Source organism: Ictidomys tridecemlineatus, chromosome 3 (genome assembly GCF_052094955.1).
Source record: "Ictidomys tridecemlineatus isolate mIctTri1 chromosome 3, mIctTri1.hap1, whole genome shotgun sequence".
Taxonomy (NCBI): domain Eukaryota; kingdom Metazoa; phylum Chordata; class Mammalia; order Rodentia; family Sciuridae; genus Ictidomys; species Ictidomys tridecemlineatus.
In genome coordinates, this window is record NC_135479.1 from 185,766,117 (window position 1) to 185,788,655 (window position 22,539).

Here is a 22,539-nt window from a genome sequence, read left to right on the forward strand (position 1 = left end):
ATTTAAAATAAAAAATTTAAGATACCAATCTGCCATAGACTCAATTAATACACTTTAATTCATGCTTAAATGTAAACATTTGTTTCCTAAGATTTTTTTTCATATGTGATTCACAAAATCCAAATGTAATCAATTGAGAATTTCTTTAAATGTCCATATATTTTTTAATATAAAAATTGGTAGAATTATTTACAGAGGTATATAATAAACTCAGAATTCAATTTTATTAAATTTTCAAAACTCCTTAGTTTATATTTTCTGTTTTTGTATTGTTATTTGGATACCATTTACCAACAGTATTTGAAAGCAATTATGTCTGAATAGAATTAAAATAGTCAAAGCATATAAGCTTAGAAAAACTTAAAAAATTCTTTCATATTTACCTTATCTCAAAAATAGCAGTCGAAAAAATGCAAATTATCACCCTAAAATGAAAACTACAAATGAGTAAAACTGTTACATTAACATGAATGATTCCTTTTATAAATAATTTGTCAAAAAAGAAATATTGAGCTCTCATAATTTTAATTTATGCTGCCAGTTGTATTTAAAACTCATACAGTGATTTTTACATATGAATGAATTTTAAACGCTGAACACTTTTCTGCTATATTTGAAATACTTTATTTGCCCAAAGTCAGAAAAAGTGAAAAATGATCATGACATGAAGAAAATACTATTCTTGTAGTCTGCTTATAAACCCAGAAATAAATCCTAGTAAAATGGGCAAGAGAGAAAGGAAGAAAAAAGAGTCTCAATGGGAAAGTAAAATGTATCATTTCTGTTGAAAATAAATTAGCAAGATAAGAAATACACAAGTAAAGACAGCTAAATCATCAAAGAAAAAGAAAACCTGTGTTTTTCTTTATTTTTTCTGTATTGTCAATGTTCTAGGGTAGCTTGGTTTCAGCAGTTTTTTGGTGTTTTTTTTTGTGTGTGTTTTTTTTTTTTTCCTTTTCTGTAAGGTGTTTGGCCTCATGTTAGTGATTTGCTGATTGACAGACATATCCATGCTTTGGAGAACACCATTCAGCATGGAGCGTTAGGGGATTCAGTGAGCAGGTGTTAAACCTATCGCAGAGAATATTTCTATTTATCAGCCTCTAATCTTCTGACTTCACAATTTTTAAACAGATGTTTTAGACAGATTTTTGCTACTTCCTCTGCTTCCATAGGTTTGTCTCTCACCTGTTTAATTGCTTCTTGGCTCAATAAAAGAACCAAAAAGAATATGAATACACATTTTAACTTCCCCTGTGAGAAGGAAGTTGTCTCTTTAAGTTTCTACACCTACTCACTTTTCTGTGAAGGCTGGAAAGGTAGTAATAAAGCTGAAATGAGCTTCCCAGTTGGATTCTAACACTTGACTGTGTGGCTGTCATTCCTTCCCCTCCTCAGGTCTGTCATTGACTCAGTGTTACAGTTTCCTGAGTGTCGCAGCTCTTCAGCCAGAGTCTTTCCTTTGTCTCCTGTGATGATCACAGGTTTATTTTTTTGTAATTCAAGTCTAGCAAGAGACTGAAAATAAGGATAGTGAGAATAAAAGCATTCTGAAAACTAGACACAAGAATTTGATAGAGTTCAGATGAAAGGAGGAAAGAAAGAGAATACTCAGGATAGGAAACTATATACAAGGGTATGTGGGTTTTTAATTTACTATTACATAGAAAGCATCCTTTAATGATTGTCTGGCAAAGATAGGTGTGTCTGAACTTCATATATATATGCAGCATGTAAATTTCAATCACATATACATATAGAAGAAATATATATTACATGTTTAAATATGTATTTAAATAAATATGCTTTTTATAACTCTATGTGCTTTAAATCAACTTAGGTCAATTATCTATATAAATTAGTATGTTGTATATACTTTGTACATATAAACTTTATATATACTTTCTCCATATGAAATTTTATATACATTTATATATGTACAGAAACATATACATGCATATATCTATAACACCATGAAGTACATCCAGGGGTGATTATTATTATTTTTTAATTAGTTGCTCAAGACAATACAATGATCTTGACATATCATACATTTGATTCAAATAAGGTATGAATTCTCATTTTAAGGCAAGAATGAGCCAAGTACAATGAGATTGAAGTCAGTATGTACACTTTAGACAGAACTGGGATAGTAATACTGGATGTAAAATATACCATAACCAACTCACATCCAAGCCTAACCATACAGGTTCCTAGATCTAGGGTTGTGGCTTAGTGGTAGAGCACCCGCCTAACATGTGTGAGGCCCTGAGTTTGATCTTCAGTTCCACCTATAAATAAATAAAATAAAGGTATTGTGTCCACCTACAACTAAAAATTATAATAAAAAAAAGAATACAGGTTCTTATGTTTCCCTGATGACCCAAGGAGGAGATGTCTATGGAAATTTTGTTGAATGAGTCAATACAGCAGTAGTGTTTCTTGATATTTCTTTTCTGTAAAGCTTTGTTACCATTAGGGCATTTCTGCATAGGGCCCAGCAATTTGGATAGAAGCATCTTGTTTACATAAGTACTGGTTGGAGCTTTTATAGAAATGCTTATTGGAGAGTTTGTAGTAATGTAAGATAGGTAATCTAATACACTTTTATAATTTAAATATTAGGTGTCCCCCAAAAGTTCCTGTGTTAATGCAGTCCGTGATCAGATTATTAGAGTTGTAACCTAATCAGTGAATTAATTCATGAGATGGGTTAGTAATTTTAATGGATTACAGGGTGGCAACTGTAGGCAGGGAGAGAGTAATTGGAAATAAGACACTGGATGTTTGCCTAGAGAATTTTATCTTGTGCCCCTGGCATTCTCCCTCTGTTTGTGCTTCCTGGTCGCCATGAGCTGTGAAGCTTTCCTCCAACATGCCATTCACCATGATGTTGTGCTTCACATCAGGCCCAGAGAAATACAGTTGGCTAACCATGGACTGAAACCATGCTGCAAAATGAACTTTTCCTCCTCTAACTTTTTGTTATCAGGTATTTTAGTCACAATAATGAAAATCTAGCTAACACATGTACAAGTTAAGGATGAGAGTTACAGAAATTTATATTATAACATAGAGTTTTTTAGTATCAAGTTGGCTTGCTATTAAAATATCCCCCCCCTTTGGATAGATTAGAATGCTAAATGCTACCTTTCCTGTATACCTGTGTTCCTCAACTTACAGGTACTATTTCAATTCTGCAGTCAAATACAATGATGTGAGAGGTGAAGAATGAGACAGAATTCATCTGTTATAAAGCCAACAGTAATGGTTTTTCCTTTTCTGTTTATTTCTAATTTTGTATCATGGCTTTTGTACCATGAGTATTGGGAGCTCATCCCTAAATCTGTTTGCCTTCTTCATAATTCTATACATGCCCTGAAAAATCATTTTTGCTTAATTCATTTAAAAAATTCTTTAAAACTGAATTCTAGCTAAGTTCTACTATAAGTAAGACTCCATCTCTACCTACACACTGCCAATGGTGAAGAAAATTAGATGGTATTTGGCACAAGGACACTGAAGTAGACTAACCTTTCACAGTGAGGAAAGAATACAAACAGAAAAAAAAATCACATTGAGCATGGCCACGTATCACAAAGGAAATTTGCCCATGCACCAAGTATCTCCATTTTCAGAATGGAACCTTATCTTGATCTTATCTGGATCCTACAAACATTTCTTCCTGCTATTATGTGGGGCATCAATGTCCTCAGCCTTCATCCTTTGTAAGTCAACAGGCACAGTGTGGCTATGCTAAGCACAGCTCCTCACTTAACTTACCTCCAAAGATTCCTCCCCAGACTGTGCCAGTCAATTATAGATGTACAACTACCAATTCTCATTACCCATTAGAAACAGTTCAATGTAAAACTTAAAATGTGTGTGGAAAGATGTGAATGAGAAAATGAAAGAATCCCCCAACATAGAGGCATTGGCACAGGAAAGCTGGAGTGGGCTCAGGAACTGGATTTAATGTCCTGGGTTATAATACTTAGGTGAAACAAAAACAAAAAGTTAAAGTTGCTAATTTTTTTGTGAGATAATAACATATAACTGGATATTTACATGAAGACATAATAAACATCTACATATGATTTTTTCTTATTGGATATGACATGTATTTTTAGAATGGACATCATTTCTGTTAAATGTGAATTTCAAATATATCCCGTTTAATATCAATACAGGATTCTTATATCAGGATTCACTAAGAATAGTCTGACAACATCTTAGAAATTAGTTTAACTCATAATTAAAATAAATTACTTTGCTGATTAATAAATGAAACATTTTTTTAAATTAAATAAGACATTTAGGGAGCAAAAGTGCAGGTGAGAATAGGAATAGGAATGGTGCCTCTTTTCTCTACTATTTGGTTGTAGATAAATATGCTCTTATATTATCATAGGATCATCTGAACAAAGAGGTTGCATTGCAATAGCTGCTTTGCATCCCAATTCATCAGTTATAGGCTTTAGAATTACATCCATGAATCTCTAGTAGTAGAAGAATGACTGATGCTTAATAAAGTTTAATGACAAAAAGGTAGCATAATTTAGGTCATGAAATGGACTGTAGTAAGCAATTTTAATTGAAGGAATGATTTGCCTAGGCAAATAATAATCATGCAAGTCAAAATTTAGTCAAGCCAGGAAGGTCAGTTGAAAGCAGTGATATTAATATATATTTATTTAAGAATGAGAATGACAAGTGCCATTTTTTTCCTGAACATCCAAATAGCACCTATAAATTCATGTTTTTTATTAATATTGTGTGTCAGAAAGGGAATCAAATTTACTCTATTTCTTGGGAAGATTTTCATTTTAATATTCTCCAATATTTAAGAGTAATATTGTGAATGGAAAAAAAAAGTGTATCTTGGTAAAAGGGTTATTGTTAATTCACATAGATGACATGAGGTACTATGAAAAGAGAAGACACAAAATTTTGTATTAAAATATACAAAATTTGCTCTTGTTTGTGTATTACTATACCTATTGATAAAGGTATTTCACCAGTAAGAAAGGAAGAGAAATAACCTCTTAAAACTGTTGTGATCGTGTAACATATTAAAAGCCCTAAATTTACTTTATTTACATATTTTTTTATTCACATAAAATAGGTATCAATGAGATTAAAACAATTTCATATACTCATACTGAGTTAGCTTTAGAACGGGTTAATGGAGGTTAGAATGTAAAACTCCAACCAAACTTCATATATGTAAATTAAGATGTCTTTTTATGAAGACTTTTTAACCTAGAATAATAAAGATGGGTTATAAATGAAAATTTTGAAAATTTAATCAACTGGCAGATGAGTTCAGGATATAATTATGTTACTTGTATAAACATGTATGGTGTTCCAATGCAAACCAAGCTCTAACAAGGTAGGTGTTTATCTAAAATTGATTTTTCTTAAAAATAATTACAATGTCACCATAAATGTGAAAATAATAGTTGAGGGACTAACACTTTCTTGGCAAAGAAAGGTTGCAAAGAAAAATTCTTCTAGGATATTATTTGAACTTATAACTGATTTTGAATGCAAGTCTTTGCTAAATTATTGATAATGAGGATGCATATGTAAACTAACTGGTCTGGCCTTACCAGTGTGGATGCTACAAGAGACTCATAATACTATTAATAAATGAGAAATGTGCAAATAAAAAAATAATGTCCTGAGTTTACATTAATTATATTGTTAATGTATCTGTTCTCAAATAAATATGATCCTTTATTTTGGTCACCTTCCTGCTCAATTAACATTGCTGTTGCATATATGTATTAAAATTTTATACTTTGACCTTTGATCCTCACATATAGCTTTTATACACATTTCTTTGTTTCACCATTACTTCATTTGGGAAACTTGGACTCAATAGATTGTAAATATCTTGTTTTAATAAAATTTTCATTGTAGAGGATTTACTGTTTACAACATGTTTTTAAAATGTAACATTTCACTAACACATCAGCACAATTTATAAAAATATTATTGTAATTATAATTTAGGTAAAGAAATTAAATTTCTGAGAAATCGTACTATCCTTGAGCACAGGATTTTTCATTTTAAAACATCTTAAGTCTTACCTTTGGATGTTTTAATTTTTTTTAAAAAAAATTTCAGTTTGTTTCTGGAATATTTTTCATTTGGAATAATGTAAACCAAAGCTTATTCATTTCCCAATCTAAAAATAATCCCACTTAAAGCATAATGACTTCTGTATTCAAGGTTAGGAGGCAGTTTCATTACTGACTAGCAAAACAGTGATTAGGGCCTACCAAGAGGACACAGACCTGGGGCATGGCCTGTTTATTTCTTTCTGATGAGATAGAGGCTAACTGAAACAGCCATATAATGAGAACATACTTGAGGGAATCTTTCTCTCTTGTGATAGAAGAAGTATTGATCTCAGAAAAAAAATCTTTCACTTTTGGATAGAGAAGTGGCTGGAATCAAAGTTCATTTAGTTCCATCTACAGTCAAAATAAAAGTCATTTTATATTTATCTCCAAATGCTGCACTAAGTTAGATTTAATAGCATGAATTTATAAAGATTTAATTCTCTGATTACAGGAATATTTCACGTTTTTTTTATCACGCCAATGCCTATTAGATTGTCCTTCATTTATTTTTCTAATGTAATCTGACTTTAAAATGTTTATTTTTCTATTAAAGGAAATAACCAAAGCTATGTTTTCTCAAAACTGTACAATTTTCTAGACTGTGAGAAAATAAAAACTTCTATTAAGGGGTAATATATAATGTTTTATCTTTTTTTTAAACAACATTTCAAAAGACTTTTACGTTGTTAACATGTAAGGACTCAACAGCAATTCAAAGACTAGTCTTTGTATAGTATTCAATTTCTAATACCTGTGCTTTCATTCGTGTAAAGCAGAAAGTGCCCAAATATGTCAGCAGATGAAAAAAATCATTCATATTTTCAATCAAATTATGATGGGGTTAAGTAAAATTAAAATGCATATCCTTGGTAAACATATTAATTCAAATCTAGCCATGTAATTAGAATGCTGAATTATTAGATGGAGATTAGATGAGTTTTTCTTGGGTGAATGAATATTCACTATATATCCCAAGACACATTCCAATTTCATCAACATTCTAAATGTGCCCTTCTCTTATCACTGTACTCTTCTGATTTATAGTACTTTCCCTTTCTACCCCTACTGTATTTTAATAAACTCTATCATCTACTTTATTAAAAATGTTGAATTAAGCTAAACATTTTTCCTAGTCAAGTTTAGTCTATATAGCACCATTGTTCCATAACTGGCAAAAGAGTTGTTATCCAAATGTTTTAAAAATAAGAACAATAGAGTAGTGGAAGGAAATGAGGGGGATGAGGAGAGGGAAAAGTGTAGTACTAAGAACTAAAGAGCAGCATATTATACTCCATGAATGTAATATTATGTCAAAATCATATACAATGTTACATATAACTATAATGCACTAATAAAAACATTAAAAATATAAATATGTTACAATACAACTAAAATCATTATGCAGTCACTTCTTTTAAAAATAGTTCTGAATATCTCTATCAATTGTTCCAAATATTTAAACAGAATAACAATGATTTAACTTAAAAATGTACTTGGGGCTGGGGATGTAGCTCAAGCGTTAGCATGCTCACCTGGCATGTGTGAGGCGCTGGGTTCGATCCTCAGCACCACATAAAAATAAAATAAAAGATGTTGTGTCCACTGAAAACTAAAATATAAATTTTAAAAAAATGTACTAAACAATGCTATTACTACTATTACTACTGAAGAGAACCTTACATATTTGACTAATTAATTAACATATTCAAACAGGAAATTAACAGCTTCTGAAATGGAAGAGCATATACAATTCAATAATTTTATTCTGTGTGGTGATGTTTATATATTTTAATTTAATGAATACCAAGTAACCTATTCAACTTGGACTCTCATAAATTAGGAGAAAAGTAGAATATCTTAGATGTTCTAGAAAAAGCAATATTGAGAATTCCTTTCAAAATCAGAAAGGTAATATCAATTTTTTAAATAATTTTACTTTGTTCTCTGAAAATGGTGATCTTGATTAAATAGCCTCTTGACTGTGTTTTTGTATTAGTGAGTTTTAATAAGTAAGTTGTAAAATAAATAGACTTAGCAAAAAGACTTCAAGATTAGAGACTCCAGAGTCAGGAAATCTAGGATCAAATCAACACTCTCACTGTTAGTAGTGTGAGAATTGTGGTTACATTACTTAATGACTCTATGTCCAGTGTTCCCACCTATAGAACTAGCATAATATGATGCTTCAATTTTAGGAAGCTGCTGTGGAGATTAAATTAGTCATTGAGCATAATGCAGCTAAGAACACCTGGCACATTGTTTCATTTTAAATGAATATACTATTACACAACATTTTGCTATTTTCAAATCATTTACGTAAAATTGCCACAATATATATGCCTGGGTGAGACTTTTTTCATTGCCTTTAAAAGGAAATAACAAATGTCCAAAACAAGAAATCATTTTAATCTCAGATAGGTCCTTCAGAAGAGGAACCTCAAGGGAAAGACATTTCACTTTGAGACATGAGTTCAAATTTTCATTATATCAGTGTTTTAAAGTGACCAAATAAAATAAAGGTAAAATATTAATGTTATACAAAGCTAAAAGTAAAAAAATAAATGTTTATCTCAGCTATAATCAGTATTTTTACTCCTTAGTATCAGTTGAAGAGAAACATTCACAATTTTTTCTTTAACCAACTGGATATTTTGTGGTTCTGTTTTATTTTTAAGTTGATTTTTTTTTCACATAAATTGGGTTAATTATCATTTTTAGAACAGATGAGTGATCTTGGGGTGAGTGGGCAAATTCTCATACTAATATATTTTTTAAATGTAAATATGTATGCCTTTAGGGGAAAATTTTATTAAAAATGTATACTTTAATTATTATTATTATATTATTATTATTATTATTATTATTATTATTATTATTATTATTGCTCTGGATTGAACCCAAAGCCTTATGCATGCAAAGAAAGCACTCTGCCAACTGAGCTATAGTCCCAGCTTGGGAATCCTTAATGGAAAAAAGAAAAATAATAAGTAGAGTCAAAAAAAAATAATAAGTAGAGTTTATTTGGGTAGATCACAAACAGGGTGTGCCGAAGCATTGATATAGGCAGGCCTCAATTGCCACAGTACTGACATCAGTGGATTTCTGTTACTATGGTTTAGTGCTTAAGTTAAATAATACCCCCATAAGAAGGCTCATATTTCAGTTATCACAGTATATTAACTAATTCCAGGAACTACACATTTTACTGCTATCTTTTCTTTCTAAAAGTCATGCAAAATGAAATGTATATCAGAATGACTAAATATCACTTCTCTCAAAGTCTGTGTATTTGATAGTTTCTGCACAGATAAGTGTATAGCTGTTCTGTTTCCTTGTCCTCAGTAATAAAACCATGTGATAATTTCATAAAAATGAATAATCAAGAGAGGAAATTAAAGGAAATTCAATGAGCATGAAAATGCACAAAGGACAAAAAAATGATATCTGTGGTAATAATATTTGAATCAATTGAAGATGGGTTCATGGAAGAAATAGATGATGCTGAGTCATTGGAATGTTGAATCTACTGCCATTGAGGACTCTCAACTTGGAGACAGAGAAATTTAATGAAGACAAATTGTTATTATGGGTGAGAAAAGAGAATACAATGAAAGAGACAAAGATATCCCAGAGGAAGGGATGCCAGCAAAATTCCACATTAAAGAACCTCTTGGAGATCACACATTGCCACATGAAGAAATCCAATATTGGAGGCTGATCTCAACTTAGGTGAATATGAAAACTGGGCAAGGCATAATAGAGATCATCTTCCATATTGTGAGCTATAAAAGAAAAGGGCAAACATACTCAAACTACAATTTTTAATTTTTTTTCCTTTGGTATTGAGGATTGAACCCAAGGGGGATTTGCCACAGAGTTACATCCACAACCCTCTCTATATTTTTATTTTGAGATAGGTCTCCATAAGTTGCATAGAGCCTATGTTGTTGAGGCAGGCTTTGATATTAGGATCCTCTTGTCTCAGCCCCTAATCAAACTATGCTTGATAAGTTCTTTGTAAAAAAATAAAACACTTTAATTTTCAATGTTTTCAAAAGCAGCATATTAAATGAATATCAGATTATTCTTTTCTTCCTTTCTCTTTATAATTAATAATAAGGTTTTAGGGTTTTTGACTAAAGCATTTAAAGTTCATGACATAATCATAATATTTCTCATTGATTATTCTGATTCTTTCAGTCTGCTCAGTGCTAACTTACTATGCAAAATGAAGATTGCCTACACTTAATACCAATTATTTAAGAAAGGATAATTGATATGTGACTTTGACTTCTTATATTGAACATACACTACTTTTAGTAAATAAAGGTCATTAACAAAATAATAAGAGTACATATATTTATCCACATATACAGATTGAATTCTTTGTTTACAACTTACGAAAGTTATAGATTTATCACAATACTGTTGATCTAAATATTAAACTAATCTGTATCATTTTTCTTATTAATAGCAAACAAACAATAAAAAGAAAGCTAACATTTCTAAACTAAGGGAATATTCAGCTTCAAATATATCATAGATTCTGAAAAAAATTCATATCTAAATATATCATAATGATATGGTATGTGATGTTCCAAATAAGAACTTAAGTAAGCTTAAAATTTATAATAATTTTCTTAAAATTTATAGTGCATTATTTAGGTTATAACAATATACAATAATTTTAAAAGGAACAACTTCTGAATTAAAAATATGTAGTCTAGGAAATATATGGCAATTAGCATTAATACCACTATTCACTGAAAAATTGACAATCTGTTAAAAAAAAACTCCATATTGAGAGTATTTCTAAAATATTTATAAGCTAGGAAAAATTAACATACACACACACACCACACACACACACACAAACAAGTGTAACAAATGTTGAAACTTCATATTACTAATTTTTTCCTTTTTTTTTTTTCAAAAACAGTTCTTAGTCCCTAATATTCTTCAGGGATAAAACCACTGACATATATTTTAAACATCTGTAAATCTCAACTTTTTCAACTAGACAGTGAATAAAAATATATATCAAACCTCTCTGTGTGTCAGATATTTATAATGAAGTATAAATAAAATACAGAAATACAGTCAATGAAATCACTTGCAGACTTTCACATATTGTGTAAAACAAAACAAAACAAACAAACAAAAAAAACAGTTAATAAACTCATTCCCTCGGCCTAGGCTGCTGTCTTTGTTAAATTAAGCCCTAAGTACACCTATAGATGCTTTTCAGGGAACTGCTGAGGAAATAAAAAACATCGGCACTTTTTTCTGTTTTATCTTGTTTTACATTTTCAATATTAATTTAAATCATAAACAATGGATCATAGTATGTTTGAACAGAAAAAGAGACAATTCTAATCTGGGTCGAATACATTAACTCAGTTCTTAGTATTATTGAGATACAGTGGAGTGAGTACTCTCTAGTCAGAGAGCAGTGAAGAATTTCATCTGCAGCTTAAACTGACTTAACGGACTACAACCATTTTTCATTCCAAAGTGATGACAAAGGGCTATTTCTGACTATATACATGTCACAAAACATTTCAAAGCTCATGTCATTCTGAAACCAGTGCTTTTTGTATAATCTTGATATACTACATTCATTATTTTCTGATAAGATATGTGAAGGAACCAAATCTCCTAAATCCATTCTGTTGATAAAATAAAATTTTATTGCCTTCAGATATGCTGACCTCCTAATTGCTTCAATATCTGGATTCATATTTATGCCATAATTTCTAAGATTATGTCCATGCTAAGAACTTTGCTCTTTCTAGTGTCTTCCTTTATATGAAGTGATATATGGAGTTTTCCGAAGATAAAGTTTTGACAAGATATTATTCAATAGAACACTTCTGCATACATTATTCATTGTATTTTTGAGGTGTTGGTAAAAGAATGTGAGGAAGGGAAGAAAGGACATGTTAGCATAATTCAAACATAAGAAGACATTAAATGGTAAGTTGACAACTTAAGAGTCATATTTCTTGTATTGGATATTAAACATTTCCAATATAATACAGTGATGAAGCACACATATACTCTACCTCACATAACCATGTAACCTTGACCTTGAGCTCTCCATCCTCTCTTTTCTGGTCTTTAAAAATCTTAGTGAAAATGGTACCTACCTCAAAAGGATAAAATGATCTTAGAAGACCACAGAAGCCTAAAGCAAATGCTAAATTAGAATTTAAAATTATTACTACACCTCACATATTACTATGAAGAAAAATGACACTGAGTCATGTATAGGAAGTCCTCGAGAGAATAAAAATGGACTGTGACTTCTTGGGGTGGAAATGTGAAGACATATTGGCAGGAGAACAGGAAATATCCACATATATTTTGGGTTCATTTACAAGAAAACTAGTATAATATTTAAAATACAACAGTAAGTACACTAAGAGATTAATTTAAAATGATAAATAAGTCACCAGAAATAATCAACAAAATATATAATACTATAAATTGGATAAAAATAAAATGTGATTTTTTTATTGACTGCCTGAAGCTGCTACAAAACTCTAATACACTAACTCTAATATTTCAAAGAATAAATTGCAAAGTCCTAAACAAAATCACACTGCACATTTGAATCATTTTAGCATATTAAAAAATAAAACCTAGTCACTCAAATATTGCCTTCCACCAGGTAAGTGTTTTCTCCTTAGGAAACATCATAGAAAGAGATACAGAAATCTTAGTAAAATGATGCAAAGACCATACCTGTAAAACCTTTTCAAAAACAGATCCATGGAACACATTGCAAGAGCTTGTTCTGTCTTTGTAAGTGATCTCTTGGTTTCTGAGAATGTGAACTATGAAGATAGGAGACACAGAGACTAAAATATTTACCCTCTTGGTTCTTGAAAAAGTCACAGTTTTACTGATTTCAAAGTAATTCAGATAACTAATATACAGTTGTGTGGCTGTGATAATACATGAGCTAATAAGTATAAAAATATTGAAAGGTGACATTCAGCCCAAACACATATTCTAGAGCATGTGTCCAGACTGTGAGAAACAAAGAAAAAAGTGATATTTGTGAAGAATAATAAAACACATAAGAATTAGACAGCCCAGGATGAAATTTGATTTCAGATTATAGAATGAAAGAAGGATATGTTGACCTTGGTTATTTTAGAATCATCTAGTGACCTACTTGTGAATTTTTCCTGAATTGTACAAGATACAGCCCATGCAAAGGGAGATAAAACTCTTCTATCTCAATTATGGTAGTGGTTACATGACCGTATCCAATTTTAAAACTAAAAATTTTCACTACAATGGATTGATTTATTTATATATAAATGATATCTGAGTACAGTATTTAAAAAAAACATTGGCAATAATAACATTAACAAAGCATCAAAGTTAAACTGGGAAAATAGTTTAAAAAAAAACTTTTACTATTTATGTCACAAAACGTGATAATCAATAATCTAGTAAAAAGCCCTAAAGTTCATTTGGAAGAGTAAAAGACCAAAAGTAGTCAAATGTATTATAAAAGCAATACTGGAGACATCACAGTGCCTGACTTCAAATTATACTACACATCTGTAGTAACAAAAACTGCATGGTACTGGAATACAGACACATAGACAGATACTGATAGTACAAAATATGAAAACAGCAACAAACCCTCATAGATAGAATCATCTGATCCTTGACAAAGATGCCAAAAACACACATTGGAGGAAAAAAAAACAGTCTTTTTAACAAATGGTACTGGGAAAACTGGCATTCCATATGTAGAAAAATGAGATGAGATCCTTAGTACTCACATGAACAAAAATCAACTGAAAATGGATCAAATATCTAGAAATTAGACCTAAAAGTACTCAAATATTAGAAGAAAATGTGGGGGTCAACTCTCCAGCAAATAGATGCAGACAACAACTTTCTCACCAGAGTACCTAAAGTTTGGGAAATAATGCTGAGTTACTAAATGGAATGACCTCAAATTACAAAGCTTCTGCACAGCAAAGAAAACAATTAAAATGTGAAGAAAGAACCTTACAGGATGGAAGAAAATCACTACTAGTTAGTCCTCTGACAGAGGATTAATATCCAGAATACATTTTAAAAAACTCAAAAAAAGCTCCAATTAATAAAGGGGAAAATTAAATAAATAGACATTTCTCAAAAGAAGAAATACAAATGCCCAACAAATATATGAAAATATGTTCAATATTATTAACAATTAGAGAAATGCAAATAAAAAGTACACTAAGATTTTACCTCATTTCTGTTAGAATCACAGATGTAAAGAGTACAAATAATCATAAATGTTGGAGAGATTGTGAAGAAAATGGAACAGTTTTGCACTGTTGGTGGGATGGTAAATTAATACAATTAATATGAAAATCAGTATCACTTCTTCAAAAGACAGCTGTGGACTACCATATGACCTAGCTGTAACACTTCAGCATTCTATAGCAGTACATGCATATCCATGTTTATAGGAGCATAATTAGCAATAGCCAAACTATGGAATCAGACTGGGTATTTGTCAGTGGGTAAATGGATAATGTAAATGTGGTATAAACTCAATGAAGATTTGTTCATCGTAAGGATGAATGAAATTGTGTAATTTGCAGAAATAAAATGAAACTTGAGACCTGTTATGATTCGGATGTGAGGTATCCCCCTAAAGCTCATGTGTGAGACAAACCAATAAGTTTTAGAGGAGAAATGATTGGGTTATTAGAGCCTTTAATCCAATGACGGGATTAACTAGTGGAAACTGAACAGGAATAGAGTGTGGCTAGAGGAAGCAGCTCACTGGGGGTGAGTTTTGGCTTATATATTTTGTACCTGTTAAGTGAAATTTCTCTCCACTTTCTGATCATCATGTGAGCAGCTTCCCTCTGTCACCCTCTTCTGCCATGCTGTTCTGCCTCACCTCAAGCCCAGAAGAATACAGTCAACCCCATATGGATTGAGAAATCTAAACCATGAGTCCTTAAATAAACTTTTCCCCCTTAAAATTGCTCTTTTGAGGTTTTTTAGTCATAGCAGCAAAAAAAAAAAAAAAAAAAAAACCTGACTAAAACAAGGACATTATGTTAATCCAAGTAAGCCAAACTAAGAAAGTCAAGAGTTGTTTTATCATATGTGGAAGATAGATGATAAAAGGAAAATAGAAAGGTGGGGTGATCTCATGAATATTGAAGGAAAGTCAGTAGAGACAAGGGAACAGGGGACAGAGGAGGGGAGGAAAAAAGAGAAGTACAGGGGAATGATCTGACCAAATTGTATTGTTATGTTGTGTACTCATATGAGTTTGTAACAACAAATCTCACCATTATATACAATTATAGTGCACCAATGAAAATATTGAGAAACACTGAAAAGCAAAAATCTAGTAATAACTGAAAACAAAGCTATAGACAAACGCCGTGGAAAATTGATCTATAAAAGGGTATCAACACAGAAAAAGAAGTTTGATCTTACTCGTAAAATAATACAACATAAAATTAAACTGATCATGTCTAATCAATTAGATTTTAAAATGCAAGGTATGATAACATACTGTGTTGTTTAGCAAGACCTCATGGAAGTAAGCACTTTCATATGTATATATATATATATATATATATATATATATATATAATGCATATGCAAAATGACAAAACAATTATAAAGCAATTATCACACAGGGCAAGATATGTCAGTCCATAAGACATCATGGGAGGCACATTCACCAGACAGTGTTGACCATAAAAGCACCATTAAAACACATGCTTTGAAGATCTCAAAGGAGAACACATAAAAAATAGATCGTAGAGTTTCTAGCATTACTGATTTCTAAATTTTAGAGACAGCCACACAGTACCAAATACCATTCTGTTAGAAAAAGACATATAAGAGAACATGCAGTACTTATTTTTCTGTGTCTGGCTTATTTTACTTTTGCTTATTTCAAAGTTGACTTAAATTCGTTCATATCCTTGTTTTGTTTTAAATCTCATGGTTTTCATTGGATTAATGAGTGAGGCCCACAGTAGCAAGGAGAAAGAGGAAAGTCAAGTATTATTGATGTCTTTTCTTGTGTTAGAAAAGATGTTAGATACAAATGAGAGGGAAATTGGAAGAAACAAATGCGGCTTAAATGTGTATCGTCAGGAATCCTAGTTTGATACAGTCTTGTCATATTAGTTTCCCCAGAAAGTGCATCTCTGAATTTTATCTCCTTTCCCAGTGTAGTCATCCAACAGAAGCCTAATGCATCCATGCTTCAGTGAAAATCCTCAGGCTGAGAATCAGCTTTGGCATCTGTGCATTTTCTAGTATTGCAATTTTCATTTCCTTTGTGGGCACAGTATATCCTTTACTTTCATGTCAGCCCACTGATGTATTTAAAACCATGTTAGAAATTGTTCCAGCTATTACTTTGTTCCATATATTTAAAATGCTTAACCAGTGTACTAAGAAACAAGGAAAGAAATAAACACACAAAAAAAAGCATAGACACAAGTATCAGAGTTCTGAAAATAGAAATTCAAATGAGCTTTATAAAAGAACTGAGATCACCTTACTGATATCACAGTATTTCAGGGGATAATTAAACAAGTCAATACTTGCAGGGCACTTAGAAAAGTATATTACGCATAGGAAGTGATATGTAGTTATTAGATGTTTTGTCGTTATAAAATTTAAACTTATCATGACGCTAAAGTCAATATTTGCAATGATAAATAGTAGGTACTCCATGTAATAACATGAAAGGTCAATACATTCAGAGGTCATTAAGGAAACCCATATGAATAGATGTTTGTGCAATAATTTTCTTTGTGGCCTAACTGAAAGCATTTTTTTATTATTTATTCTGATTTGTTATACATGGTGGCAAAATAAAATTAATTTTATGTTACACAAATAAAGCACAATTTTTCAAGACATTGTACACAAAGTATTGTCACACCATTTGTGTCTTATACATGTACTTAGGGTAATGATGTCTAACTCATTCGACCATCATTCCAACCCCCGTTTCCCCCTCCTTGCCCCTCCCTCCCCTTTGCCCTATCTGAAGTTCATCCATTCCTCTATGCTCCCCCACCACAAACGCCATTATGCATCAGCATCCTCATATCAGAGAACACATTTGGCCTTTGGTTTTGGGGATTGGCTTACTTTACTTAGCATACTACATCCATTTACCTGGAAATGCCATGATTTTATTCCCTTTTAATGCTGAGTAATATTCCATTGTGTTTATATACCATATTTTCTTTTATATATTCATCTACTGAATGGCATCTAGGTTGGTTCCATAATTTAGCTATTGTGAATTGTGCTGCTATAAACATTGCTATATCTGTGTCCCTATAGTATGCTGTTTTTAAGTCCTTTGGGTATAAACAGAGGAGTAGGATATTTGGGTCAAATGGTGGTTCCATTCCAAGATTTCCAAGGAATCTCTACACTGCTTTCCAGTATAGAGATTCCAGATTGGCAGATAATGTACATTTTGATGTTAAATACGAATGAGAGGGAAACTGGAAGAAAAAAAATGCTGCTTAAGAAGAGGCAGCCTGAGAAGGACAGGGAGGGAATTATCTGAGTGTTTGGTAAGTGCTAAGTATTATCTGAGTGTTTGGTATGTGCTAAGCATGGAATTTTTGTAATTAAAAAATTCATGTAATCTGAAAGCAGTAACTCTGGAATATGACTATTGATATAAATATTGCCAAGTAAGGAAATTGAAGAAAGGGTGATTAAAAGACTGACCAAAAACAAAACAAACAAAACAAAACAACTGCTTGTAGATAGTGAAGCCACAATTTGAATCAAGGTCGTTCTTTTAAATTAATAAATATGAGTTTAACACAAGTTGAGATTTAATGATGCATCTTCTGTATTATTAATTGTTCACTATGTTTATAATAAAAGCAGTGCATTCATTATTACAGCGAAGCAGTCTTGCGTGTTCATGTACTCACCTGAAAACAGTCACTAGAAGTACATGTACTTATCATGAATTGACAACTAGTTAAAATAGTAACAATTCTTTTTTATATCTTGTTTCTTGACTAATAATCTTTATTAAATCTCTAGATCACTTTAACATTGATGATTTGATGTACAGCAAAGTTAAATTAGAAAATTATGAAATCTATCTTAATTGACCATGGGCCATAGAGAGAGAAACAGATATACAATTTAAAAAGTTATTACGTTAAGTGCACATTAACTGTGATGAAAAATTACTTAAAGTAGACTTTGGTTTATAGGCAAATAATGGTTATCCAAAAAATATGTAGGTAAGGATGTAGATATAAAGATTAAAGGACAAAATGATCCCTTTATCCTATTTGTGTGAGTTTATTTCAGCAATATTCACAAGTTCATATGGAGCAATAACAATATATTTATGTATAACTCACTAAAAATTGTGTTGGAAATATTTATGGTTCAGGGAAACTAACTTGAAATAACCAAAATCTGAGTCCTCTAACATAGTAAAGATTGGTGTGTTTACCCTTGGTTTGTAATAGACAATAGGGGGATTCCCTTTATATAATCATCAAAAATTTCATTCTTAGTCCACCAAGTGAGGCTGTCATTGTTTAAGGCCTTGGAGTTCCCCCACTGACACTGCATCTGGGCAGAGAGATGAGGAAAGCATAGAGTATTTGACGTGCACTTATATTAGTTGGATTGGAAATTGTCCAGTTACTCCTGCCCACACTACCATGACCAAAATTAAGTCACATGGCCGTACCTAGCTACAAAAAATGATCTCAGGAGGAATAAAAAGACTTTTTTAAAGAATTAGCCAGAATAGTTTAAGAAATTTTAAAAATTAGGCAATGGATATAATATTAGGGTAAAATAATGATGTGGATAAGTCCACACCACTTTCCTCACATTATTCATATCCCAATTAAGAGCATTTTCAGGCATAAGATTACTGAATGTAGAGTCAGAAATCCTGACCTTTATAAATAGGGTATAGAATGCAAAAAAAAAAAATATATATATATATATAAGTGAGTGTTGCTACTTAACTTTTTGTTTCTGTGACCAAAATACCTGACTTAATCAACTTAAAGAGAGAATGATTTATTTCAGCTCATAGTTTCAGACATTTCAGTCCATGGTTGTCTGGTTCTATTGCTTTGGGCTCGAGGCAAGATAGAATATGCTAGAAAAACATGGTGGAGAAAAACTTTTTATCTCAGAGCATCTGAGACAGAGGGAGACAGAAAAGGTGAGCAGCTAGGGACAACACATAGAGTTGCTAAGATCAAGACCCAAAGACACCTCCTTCTTTTGGTTCTATCTCCTACACTTTTACCACCTCCTAATAGCCCATTTCAATTATAAATATTTTAATGAATTACTTTGCTGATGAGGTCATCTCCTTCAAAATCCTACCAATTTCCTAGAGCCTAACCTTTGAACACTGCTGTTTTGGGGAACCAAGCCTTCAACACAGTCTTTGGGGGATACTTTATTTCCAAACCATAAAAGGAATAAAAATGATTGATTTGTAAATCATATATACGATGAATGGTTAATATACAAAATATTTAAATAACTCAAAACAATAACTAAACAACTAACCTGAATAAAAATGGAAAAAGAACCTGAACAGATACTTCTCAAAAGAAGACATACAAAAGGCAAGCATACATGAAAAAATCCTTAAGGTCACTAATCATTAAGGAAATATACACTAAAACTAAAATAAAATGTAACCTCACATCAGTGAAAAACACTATTATCACAAAAATTTAAAAGTAGTCTAGGAGAAGATTTGAAGAAAAGAGAAGCCTAGTACACTGTTAGCGCAAATGTAAATTCATATAGCCATTATAGAAAACAATATAGAGTTATCTGTTAAAATCAGAACTATTATATAACTCAGAAATCCAAAGGAATTCATTAATTGAAATCAGTTTGTGGAGGAGATATCTGCAGACTCATGTTCAGTGTGTTATCACTCATAATAAACAGAATATAATAAACAGAATATATGACTGGGTGTAACTGTAGTTATTTCCCAAGTGTCAGGAAAGTAAGTCAAAATAATGATTAAAAAGAACAAGTTACAAAACTATCTGAATAAAAAGAAGAAATAACATGATTTCTAAAGATCCCATTAAGTTTATTCATAATAAATAGAATCAATCTAAATATCCATTATTGGATAAATGATAAAGAAAATATACATATATATTTGGTTTCCCATTGTTGCAGATTCTGTATTTAAAAATTTTTAAAAAGCTTGTAATCATACTGAATATGCAGGCATTTTTTCTTGTCATTAGTACCCCAAAATTCTAGGATAACAACTATTTGCATAGATTTACACTGTATTGGCTATTGCAAGTCATCATAAGATGACTTTATCTAGTGTTATATTCCATTACCACACTATTTTATATAAGGTATTTGAGCATCTGTGGATTTTGGTATTCATGGATGTCCTGAATCAATTAGTCAGAGATCAGAAAGACAACTGTGAATATGCCTGCAATAATGTTGGTTTCAAAATCATATCATTGGTGACAACATGGATGAACCTGTAGCAAATTGTGCTAGATTAAATAAATGAGGCACCGAAAAACCAGCATTGTATGATCTCACTTACATGTAAAATCTTAAGTGGAACTCAAAGAAGCACAAAGTAAAATGGTGTCCAGGGGCTGGAATAGTGGTGAATGTAAAGATGTTTCAGTTAAATGGAGTAAAATGTTTCAGTTAAATAATACTAATAAATTTGTAAGATCTAATGTATGATACGGTAACTATAATTAACTATAATTAGTAGTAACTATTAAGAAAGTACATCTTAAATGTTCTTACCACCAGAAAATGTTATTTGACCTGTTGTATGTATTATCTGATTTAGGAATCCTGACATATGTACATGTATCAAAAACTATGGCCTATGTCATAAAACATATATTTTTAATCAGTTACTTCCTAATAAATAAAATTTAGAGGACTATGACAAATATGCATCTTCACAGTTTTCAAACATGGTTGTAAGTCTAGCTAACATTTGTACTTTTTCATGCAGTGATCAACTATTGATAATTTTGACTTGAGACAGTAAATATTTATATCTATATGAAGATTTTTTATTTGGGAACAAATAATGGAAACACATATTTTAAGAGAAGGAAAGTCAATGAGAAATGTACCCCAGAAGTTTAACACAAGATCTCAGAATCTGAATTTTGGTGTCACTGTGAAGACAGAGAAAGGTAGACAAATAGGAGGTACTTGAGTGACAGAGTAAGAGAAAATGCGACAACTTATGAAATGGAGTGGAGAAGAGTTCTAATACAGAATGTGTATTTTGAAAATGAAGATTTCTTCACTTGAAAGCAATCATCAAAGAAATGTGTCTAGGTGTAACTGGAATTGTTTCCCAAGTGTCAGGAAAATAAGTCAAAATAATGATTAAAGAGAACAAGTTACAAAAATATCTGAATGCAAAGAAAAAAACATGATTTCTAAAGCTCCCATGAGGTCCTTGCTATTGATTTTGTTTGATAAACTTATAGAAAAAATACATTTATTGATGCATTTATTGAACAAAAACACAAGAGCATAGTATCATGTAACTAATTCCTGAGATGAAAGAAATTTAAAAAGTGGTTCTTAAAATCTATGTAAGATTAAATCCTTGGACGCGGACTAACATTTAACTGTGGGATGATATAGAATCAAGTAGTTATTCAGAGAGGATTTTGTGTGTTTTTGATAATAAAACCATTTAGGTGGGAGAAAAGTCATTGATGAAGTCGTGCAGAAGGTTTGCCAATGGTCTGAAAATCATTTCATTGTGTATTCTTCATTTGCTTATTTTATTGAATTTAATATATTATACCACTTCATTGCATATTCTTCATCTGATCATTCATGCTTTATAATAATGACTTTAAATCGAAAACTAAAAATATATTATTGATCATTGGATTAATATATAATAATCAATTTAATGAGTAGGTCTTAAATGGGCAACTAAGTATTTATTTTATAAAATAAAATTTATAAAAATGAATATATAACTTTCTTAAGAAAGAACTTTATTAAAAAGTACAAGACTTTAAAATATATTTCAAATATTTCTCTCTTTCCAATACGTACTTTTGCCCAAACAGACAACTCCCTAAGGGCTCCCACCAGTTTTGTTGGCATTGTTTATTTTTTTGCTGGCTATGTAACTGCACATGTTCAGTGATTTTGTATCTTTTCAATACAGACAAGCATATTCATCTGTTATCTGTCTGCAGGTCTTTCTCTCTATATGGAGATTTTCCTGGAAATGTGCAACTCATTCTCATTTGCATTTTTTTTATAACAAGATCAATTGATTTAGCCAACAACCAGCAAAGTCATATTTTTTTAAAATATATTTTAT